This window comes from Callionymus lyra, chromosome 6 (assembly GCF_982586985.1).
Source record: "Callionymus lyra chromosome 6, fCalLyr1.hap1.1, whole genome shotgun sequence".
NCBI classification, from domain to species: domain Eukaryota; kingdom Metazoa; phylum Chordata; class Actinopteri; order Syngnathiformes; family Callionymidae; genus Callionymus; species Callionymus lyra.
The window spans coordinates 1,994,770-2,006,159 of record NC_141823.1 but is presented as its reverse complement, the minus strand read 5'-3'; the positions used below and the strand labels follow the sequence as shown (position 1 = coordinate 2,006,159).

The 11,390-nt window shown below is 40.6% G+C and overlaps 1 pseudogene; it reads left to right on the top strand.

Moving 5' to 3' along the window:
* The first annotated feature begins 3,636 nt into the window (after positions 1-3,636).
* LOC148076178 (C2 calcium-dependent domain-containing protein 4A-like) lies at positions 3,637-4,032 on the top strand (annotated as a pseudogene).
* Positions 4,033-11,390: the final 7,358 nt, after the last annotated feature.

The following is an 11,390-nucleotide window of genomic DNA, read 5'->3' as shown; positions in this document are numbered from 1 at the left end:
GTGCTCGCTTGCTTTTGTCTGGTGGCTGTTATGATGGATTTAAAAGTATTTTTTATATGGAATTTAAAATGCTACGAATTATTTTTTTTAAATAATAATTGAAATTGAAATATAACAAAAATTGAATAATTAAAATATAACAAATAATGAATGATTAAAATATAACTAAGATTGAATAATTGAAATTAAAGTATCACAAATATTGATTAATTAAAATTAAAATATAAAAAATATTGAATACTTAAAATATAACAATTATTGAATAATTACAATTAAAATGTAGAAAATATTGAATAATTGAAATTAAAATATAAAAAATACTGAAAAATTGAAATTAAAATATAACTAATATCGAATAATTAAAATATAAAAAAATTGAATGAATAAATTAAAATTTAAAAAATATTGAATAATTAAAATAACATATAACAAAAATTGAATAATTAAAATATAACAAATAATGAATGATTAAAATATAACTAAGATTGAATAATTGAAATTAAAATATAACAAATATTGAATACTTAAAATATAACAATTATTGAATAATTGAAATTAAAATATAACAAATATCGAATAATTAAAATATAACAAAATTGAATAAATAAATTGCAGACCGGGACATGGACGGAAAGAGCAGAGGAGGAGGAGTGGCTGTGTTTATTAATGAGAGATGGAGTGATCCCGCACATGTCTCCATTAAAGAAAAGGTGTGCAAAAGGACATAGAGTTTGTTGCGGTGGGCATCCGCCTGTATTACATCCCGAGGGAGTTCTCACATGTGATTGTGTTCACTGTTTACATTCCTCCCTCTGAGCGCCTCAGTGTCGGACCTGCAGCTCAAACACCCGAACTCTCTCCTGCTCATAAACGGGGATTTTAACCATGCCTCACTCTCCTCCATTCTTCCCACCTTCACACAATACGTGAAGTGCCACACCCGGGAGGACAAGACTCTGGACCTTTTGTATGCAAATGCAAAAGGTGCCTACACCTCCACCCCCCTACCCCCCCTCGGCCGCTCTGATCACAACCTAATACGTCTGCGACCTGAATACAATCCCATGGTGAGGAGACAGCCTGCACAGAAAAGAACTGTTAAGATGTGGAATGATGAAGCCAAGGAGAGGCTGAGAGACTGCTTTGAGTCTACAGACTGGAGCGTGTTCTCTCGTGGTGATGACATCGACACCTTCAATGACCATTCCACGGATTATATCTATATCTATATCTATCTATATAAGTTCTGTGAGGGCAACGTCGCGCCAACCCGCAAGGTGCGGTGCTTTACCAACACCAAGCCATGGGTGACCCCTCAACTTCAAGTTCTGCTGAACAAGAAGAAGAAGGTGTTTGCTTCGGGGAGCAGAGAGGAACTTAAAGAGGTCCAGCGAGAGCTCAAGAAGGCGATCTGGATGGCCAAGGAGGAGTACAATAGGAAACTGGAGGAGCAACTGGCGCAGGGCAACACAAGGGATGTGTGGAAAGGCCTGAAGAACATCTCTGGTCATGGCCAGAGTGGAGCCAGAGCCACAGCAGGGGGAGACCAAAGATGGGCCACTGAACTTAACCAGTATTTCAACCGGTTTGATCAGGGCCCCCCTCCTGCTTTTCCTCTGCTTCAGCCCCCTCCCCCCAACTGTTCTCACCTCCAAGCCACCTTTCTCCCCCCCAACACGCCCTACTGCCTCAGCTGCCCAACCCCCCACAGCCACCTCTCTCTGTTACATCTGAACAGGTGAGGAGAGAATTAAGGCGACTGAAGATCAGGAAAGCTGCTGGACCAGATGGACTCAGCCCAGACTGCTCAGGGACTGTGCTGATCAACTTTGTGAGCTGGTCACACACATCTTCAACCTGAGCCTCAAACTGGAGAAGGTCCCGGTCCAGTGGAAGACCTCCTGTGTGGTTCCGGTTCCCAAGGCGGTGCAAGCGAAGGAACCAAGCCACTTCAGACCAGTCACCCTGACCTCCCATCTGATGAAAACCTTGGAGAGGCTGGTACTCCGCCATCTACGCACGACGGTGAGCTCTGCGTTGGATCCGCTGCAGTTCGCCTACAGGCCAAAGATGGGGGTGGATGACGCCGGCGTCTACCTGCAGCACCAGGCACTGACTCATCTGGAAGCCGCCGGTAGCACTGTGAGAGTCATGTTTTTTGACTTCTCAAGTGCTTTCAACACCATCTAGCCGGCGCTGCTAAGGAAGAAGATGGAGGACGCAGGAGTTGGGACACAGCTGGCAGCATGGACGATGGACTACCTCACCAACAGGCCGCAGTATGTGAGGCTGCAGGACTGCAGGTCTGAGGTGACCATCTGCAGCACCGGGGTGCCTCAAGGGACAGTGCTGTCACCTTTACCTATGACTCCAGCAGCTGTCACCTCCAGAAGTTTTCTGACGACTCGGCCATTGTGGGCTGCGTGTCTGGGGGGGGCGAGCTGGAGTACAGGTCAGTCATCAAGGACTTTGTTGACTGGTGTGAGAGCAACTACCTTTGCTTAAACACCGGTAAGACAAGGGAGAAGCCCCCACCACATCAACCGGTTAGCATCCAGGGTGTTCACCTCAACAATAAACTGAACTGGTCCACACATATCAACGCCGTGTATAAGAAGGGCCGAAGTCGCCTCCACCTCCTGGGGAGACTGAGGTCCTTCGGAGTGTGCAGACCACTATTAAGGACCTTCTATGACTCAGTGGTAGCCTCTGCTATCCACTACGCTGTGGTCTGCTGGGGAGCAGGCAGCACGGACCGGGACAGGAAGAGACTGAACAGGCTGTTCACGAGGGCCGGCTCTGTCCTGGGCCGCTCGCTGGACTCGGTGGAGGAGGTGGGAGAGAGGAGGACACTTTCCAGACCATCCTCCATCAGGGACAACACTCTCCACCCACTGCACCTGACCGTGGAGGAGCAGGTCCTTCAGTGGCAGGCTCCGGCACCCCAGTGTAGGACGGAGCGTTATAGAAGGTCCTTCATCCCAACTGGTGTCAGGATGAACTCTTACTTTAAATATCCTGATGTTAATCCGTAGTGTGTTTTTCTTCTCGTGTGTTTTTTCTTCTTGTGTAATAATTAAAATAAAATATAACAAATATTGAATAATTAAAATATAAAATATAACAAATATTGAAAAATAAAAATATAAAATATAACAAATATTGAATAGTTAAAATATAAAATGTAAAAATATTCTTCTGTCTTCGTCTGTGAGTGAGAGTCGCCTCTGCAGCGACTTCATGATTTCAATCTCTTCACCATCAGCAGCTTCTCGCCTACGATTGGTGGAACCAGACGATAACAGGATGTTCTACGTCTACTTCCTGTTGGCTTTATCAGATGTGAAGCAACAACGTGTGTGAACTCACATGATTGACACTATTTTAATGCAATAAAAACATAATTATTGCTTCATTCAATTCACTTTTTCACTTTCATCAGTTCATTTTCTCAAAACCTGGCACTTTTAAAAACATTACCATCACATTAACATACTTTAAAGTCATAAAACAGCATAAAAGTCATGTTTTTTAACTTCTTTTCAAAATGACAAGTCGTCTCCGAAACAAACCAAAGTGAATCAAGACGAGTGAGAGAAAAAGATCAAAGGTCAAGTTGACAAAAGTGACGTCACTATGAGCTGGTGTTTGGTTTAGTAATCTATTCACTCCGAGCTAAAGTGGAGTCTAGTGGAAACTACCCAGTCCTGCGAGGGACCAGCACCTTAAGGCCTCCTCTGACCCCAGAGGGCAGCAGGGACAGCATCTACCCCAACATCCTGACCCCCGACAGCATCCCACAGTTCACCATCCCGCGTCTGACCCTGAACCCCAGAGGAGACCCATCCTGCAGAAAGGGGTCACCTGCGACCACAGAGACACCCTGCACCGCCTGGACCTGGCCAGCAGGGCGGCGCTCTCCCTGCCTCATCTGACCAAAGTCACCACCCCTACGGCTTCATCGTGCTGAGCCAGAGTCCTCGGATGGCCAACGAGGAAGTGCTTCTCAGCAAGGTCACTCGAACTGACTAAAATACGTAGTTATACATGTCAACGTAGTTATACATGTCAACGTAGTTATAGATGTCAACATAGTTATACATGTCAACATAGTTATACATGTCAACATAGTTATACATGTCAACATAGTTATACATGTCAACATAGATATACATGTCAACATAGTTATACATGTCAACATAGATATACATGTCAACATAGTTATACATGTCAACATAGTTATACATGTCAGCGTAGTTATACATGTCAACGTAGATATACATGTCAACGTAGTTATACATGTCAACGTAGTTATACATGTCAACATAGATATACATGTCAACATAGTTATACATGTCAACGTAGTTATACATGTCAACATAGTTATACAGTACATGTCAACGTAGTTATACATGTCAACATAGATATACATGTCAACATAGTTATACATGTCAACGTAGTTATACATGTCAACATAGTTATACATGTCAACATAGTTATACATGTCAACATAGATATACATGTCAACATAGTTATACATGTCAACATAGATATACATGTCAACATAGTTATACATGTCAACATAGTTATACATGTCAACGTGGTTATACATGTCAACGTAGATATACATGTCAACGTAGTTATACATGTCAACGTAGTTATACATGTCAACATAGATATACATGTCAACATAGTTATACATGTCAACGTAGTTATACATGTCAACTTATTTATACATGTCAACGTAGTTATACATGTCAACGTAGTTACACATGTCAACATAGTTATACAGTACATGTCAACGTAGTTATACATGTCAACATAGTTATACATGTCAACGTAGTTATACATGTCAACTTAGTTATACATGTCAACGTAGTTATACATGTCAACGTAGTTATACATGTCAACATAGTTATACAGTACATGTCAACGTAGTTATACATGTCAACGTAGTTATACATGTCAACATAGTTATACAGTACATGTCAACTTAGTTATACATGTCAACGTAGTTATACATGTCAACGTAGTTATACATGTCAACATAGTTATACAGTACATGTCAACGTAGTTATACATGTCAACATAGTTATACATGTCAACGTAGTTATACATGTCAACTTAGTTATACATGTCAACGTAGTTATACATGTCAACGTAGTTATACATGTCAACATAGTTATACAGTACATGTCAACGTAGTTATACATGTCAACATAGTTATACATGTCAACGTAGTTATACATGTCAACTTAGTTAAACATGTCAACGTAGTTATACATGTCAACTTAGTTATACATGTCAACGTAGTTATACATGTCAACTTAGTTATACATGTCAACACAGTTATACATGTCAACGTAGTTATACATGTCAACTTAGTTATACATGTCAACGTAGTTATACATGTCAACATAGTTATACAGTACATGTCAACGTAGTTATACATGTCAACTTAGTTATACATGTCAACGTAGTTATACATGTCAACTTAGTTATACATGTCAACATAGTTATACATGTCAACTTAGTTATACATGTCAACGTAGTTATACATGTCAACTTAGTTATACATGTCAACATAGTTATACATGTCAACTTAGTTATACATGTCAACTTAGTTATACATGTCAACATAGTTATACATGTCAACTTAGTTATACATGTCAACATAGTTATACATGTCAACTTAGTTATACATGTCAACTTAGTTATACATGTCAACATAGTTATACATGTCAACTTAGTTATACATGTCAACGTAGTTATACATGTCAACGTAGATATACATGTCAACATAGTTATACATGTCAACGTAGTTATACATGTCAACGTAGATATACATGTCAACGTAGTTATACATGTCAACGTAGTTATACATGTCAACATAGATATACATGTCAACATAGTTATACATGTCAACGTAGTTATACATGTCAACTTATTTATACATGTCAACGTAGTTATACATGTCAACGTAGTTACACATGTCAACATAGTTATACAGTACATGTCAACGTAGTTATACATGTCAACATAGTTATACATGTCAACGTAGTTATACATGTCAACTTAGTTATACATGTCAACGTAGTTATACATGTCAACGTAGTTATACATGTCAACATAGTTATACAGTACATGTCAACGTAGTTATACATGTCAACGTAGTTATACATGTCAACATAGTTATACAGTACATGTCAACTTAGTTATACATGTCAACATAGTTATACATGTCAACGTAGTTATACATGTCAACTTAGTTATACATGTCAACGTAGTTATACATGTCAACGTAGTTATACATGTCAACATAGTTATACAGTACATGTCAACGTAGTTATACATGTCAACATAGTTATACATGTCAACGTAGTTATACATGTCAACTTAGTTATACATGTCAACGTAGTTATACATGTCAACTTAGTTATACATGTCAACGTAGTTATACATGTCAACTTAGTTATACATGTCAACATAGTTATACATGTCAACGTAGTTATACATGTCAACTTAGTTATACATGTCAACGTAGTTATACATGTCAACATAGTTATACAGTACATGTCAACGTAGTTATACATGTCAACTTAGTTATACATGTCAACGTAGTTATACATGTCAACTTAGTTATACATGTCAACATAGTTATACATGTCAACTTAGTTATACATGTCAACGTAGTTATACATGTCAACTTAGTTATACATGTCAACATAGTTATACATGTCAACTTAGTTATACATGTCAACGTAGTTATACATGTCAACTTAGTTATACATGTCAACGTAGTTATACATGTCAACTTAGTTATACATGTCAACATAGTTATACATGTCAACGTAGTTATACATGTCAACTTAGTTATACATGTCAACGTAGTTATACATGTCAACATAGTTATACAGTACATGTCAACGTAGTTATACATGTCAACTTAGTTATACATGTCAACGTAGTTATACATGTCAACTTAGTTATACATGTCAACATAGTTATACATGTCAACTTAGTTATACATGTCAACGTAGTTATACATGTCAACTTAGTTATACATGTCAACATAGTTATACATGTCAACTTAGTTATACATGTCAACGTAGTTATACATGTCAACTTAGTTATACATGTCAACGTAGTTATACATGTCAACTTAGTTATACATGTCAACATAGTTATACATGTCAACGTAGTTATACATGTCAACTTAGTTATACATGTCAACGTAGTTATACATGTCAACATAGTTATACAGTACATGTCAACGTAGTTATACATGTCAACTTAGTTATACATGTCAACGTAGTTATACATGTCAACTTAGTTATACATGTCAACATAGTTATACATGTCAACTTAGTTATACATGTCAACGTAGTTATACATGTCAACTTAGTTATACATGTCAACATAGTTATACATGTCAACTTAGTTATACATGTCAACGTAGTTATACATGTCAACTTAGTTATACATGTCAACGTAGTTATACATGTCAACTTAGTTATACATGTCAACATAGTTATACATGTCAACGTAGTTATACATGTCAACTTAGTTATACATGTCAACGTAGTTATACATGTCAACATAGTTATACAGTACATGTCAACGTAGTTATACATGTCAACTTAGTTATACATGTCAACGTAGTTATACATGTCAACTTAGTTATACATGTCAACATAGTTATACATGTCAACTTAGTTATACATGTCAACGTAGTTATACATGTCAACTTAGTTATACATGTCAACATAGTTATACATGTCAACTTAGTTATACATGTCAACGTAGTTATACATGTTAGACTGTTGACATCACTCCTGTAGACCGTCTAATCGCTGTGGTTGATGAGGACCCACCATCACTGACTTCATGAATCGAGTCAAGTGTGAGTCACTGACTTCATGACTCGAGTCACATGTGTGAGTCACTGACTTCATGAATCGAGTCAAGTGTGAGTCACTGACTTCATGACTCGAGTCACATGTGTGAGTCACTGACTTCATGACTCGAGTCAAGTGTGAGTCACTGACTTCATGACTCGAGTCACATGTGTGAGTCACTGACTTCATGACTCGAGTCAAGTGTGAGTCACTGACTTCATGACTCGAGTCACATGTGTGAGTCACTGACTTCATGAATCGAGTCAAGTGTGAGTCACTGACTTCATGAATCGAGTCAAGTGTGAGTCACTGACTTCATGACTCGAGTCATGTGTGAGTCACTGACTTCATGACTCGAGTCACATGTGTGAGTCACTGACTTCATGACTCGAATCACATGTGTGAGTCACTGCCTTCATGACTCGAGTCACATGTGTGAGTCACTGACTTCATGACTCGAGTCATGTGTGAGTCACTGACTTCATGACTCGAGTCACATGTGTGAGTCACTGACTTCATGACTCGAGTCACATGTGTGAGTCACTGACTTCATGACTCGAATCACATGTGTGAGTCACTGACTTCATGACTCGAGTCATGTGTGAGTCACTGACTTCATGACTCGAGTCACATGTGTGAGTCACTGACTTCATGACTCGAGTCACATGTGTGAGTCACTAACTTCATGACTCGAGTCACATGTGTGAGTCACTGACTTCATGACTCGAGTCACATGTGTGAGTCACTGACTTCATGACTCGAGTCACATGTGTGAGTCACTGACTTCATGACTCGAGTCACATGTGTGAGTCACTGACTTCATGACTCAAGTCACATGTGTGAGTCACTGACTTCATGACTCGAGTCACATGTGTGAGTCACTGACTTCATGACTCGAGTCACATGTGTGAGTCACTGACTTCATGACTCAAGTCACATGTGTGAGTCACTGACTTCATGACTCGAGTCAAGTGTGAGTCACTGACTTCATGACTCGAGTCAGATGTTGTGAGTCACTGACTTCATGACTCGAGTCACATGTGTGAGTCACTGGCTTCATGACTCGAGTCAGATGTGTGAGTCACTGGCTTCATGACTCGAGTCACATGTGTGAGTCACTGACTTCATGACTCGAGTCACATGTGTGAGTCACTGGCTTCATGACTCGAGTCAGATGTGTGAGTCACTGACTTCATGACTCGAGTCACATGTGTGAGTCACTGGCTTCATGACTCGAGTCACATGTGTGAGTCACTGACTTCATGACTCGAGTCACATGTGTGAGTCACTGACTTCATGACTCGAGTCACATGTGTGAGTCACTGGCTTCATGACTCGAGTCAAGTGTGAGTCACTGACTTCATGACTCGAGTCATGTGTGAGTCACTGACTTCATGACTCGAGTCACATGTGTGAGTCACTGACTTCATGACTCGAGTCAGATGTTGTGAGTCACTGACTTCATGACTCGAGTCAGATGTTGTGAGTCACTGACTTCATGACTCGAGTCAAGTGTGAGTCACTGACTTCATGACTCGAGTCAAGTGTGAGTCACTGACTTCATGACTCGAGTCAGATGTTGTGAGTCACTGACTTCATGACTCGAGTCAGATGTTGTGAGTCACTGACTTCATGACTCGAGTCATGTGTGAGTCACTGACTTAATGACTCGAGTCAGATGTTGTGAGTCACTGACTTCATGAATCGAGTCAGATGTTGTGAGTCACTGACTTAATGACTCGAGTCACAAGTGTGAATCACTGACTTCATGACTCGAGTCAGATGTTGTGAGCCACTGACTTAATGACTCGAGTCACAAGTGTGAATCACTGACTTCATGACTCGAGTCAGATGTTGTGAGTCACTGACTTCATGACTCGAGTCATGTGTGAGTCACTGACTTCATGACTCGAGTCACATGTGTGAGTCACTGACTTCATGACTCGAGTCACATGTGTGAGTCACTGACTTCATGACTCGAGTCACATGTGTGAGTCACTGACTTCATGACTCAAGTCACATGTGTGAGTCACTGACTTCATGACTCGAGTCACATGTGTGAGTCACTGACTTCATGACTCGAGTCACATGTGTGAGTCACTGGCTTCATGACTCGAGTCAGATGTGTGAGTCACTGACTTCATGACTCGAGTCACATGTGTGAGTCACTGACTTCATGACTCAAGTCACATGTGTGAGTCACTGACTTCATGACTCGAGTCAAGTGTGAGTCACTGACTTCATGACTCGAGTCAGATGTTGTGAGTCACTGGCTTCATGACTCGAGTCACATGTGTGAGTCACTGACTTCATGACTCGAGTCACATGTGTGAGTCACTGGCTTCATGACTCGAGTCAGATGTGTGAGTCACTGGCTTCATGACTCGAGTCAAGTGTGAGTCACTGACTTCATGACTCGAGTCATGTGTGAGTCACTGACTTCATGACTCGAGTCACATGTGTGAGTCACTGACTTCATGACTCGAGTCAGATGTTGTGAGTCACTGACTTCATGACTCGAGTCAAGTGTGAGTCACTGACTTCATGACTCGAGTCAAGTGTGAGTCACTGACTTCATGACTCGAGTCAGATGTTGTGAGTCACTGACTTCATGACTCGAGTCAGATGTTGTGAGTCACTGACTTCATGACTCGAGTCATGTGTGAGTCACTGACTTAATGACTCGAGTCAGATGTTGTGAGTCACTGACTTCATGAATCGAGTCAGATGTTGTGAGTCACTGACTTAATGACTCGAGTCACAAGTGTGAATCACTGACTTCATGACTCGAGTCAGATGTTGTGAGTCACTGACTTAATGACTCGAGTCACAAGTGTGAATCACTGACTTCATGACTCGAGTCAGATGTTGTGAGTCACTGACTTCATGACTCGAGTCATGTTGTGAGTCACTGACTTCATGACTCGGGTCAGATGTTGTGAGTCACTGACTTCATGACTCGAGTCAGATGTTGTGAGTCACTGACTTCATGACTCGAGTCATGTGTGAGTCACTGACTTCATGACTCGAGTCAGATGTTGTGAGTCACTGACTTCATGACTCGAGTCACATGTGTGAGTCACTGACTTCATGACTCGAGTCACATGTGTGAGTCACTGACTTAATGACTCGAGTCACATGTGTGAGTCACTGACTTCATGACTCGAGTCAGATGTTGTGAGTCACTGACTTCATGACTCGAGTCATGTGTGAGTCACTGACTTCATGACTCGAGTCAGATGTTGTGAGTCACTGACTTCATGACTCGAGTCACATGTGTGAGTCACTGACTTCATGACTCGAGTCACATGTGTGAGTCACTGACTTCATGACTCGAGTCACATGTGTGAGTCACTGACTTCATGACTCGAGTCATGTGTGAGTCACTGACTTCATGACTCGAGTCATGTGTGAGTCACTGACTTCATGACTCGAGTCAGATGTTGCGAGTCATAGCAGAGGTCATGCTTGTCATGACTTAATGATTTACCT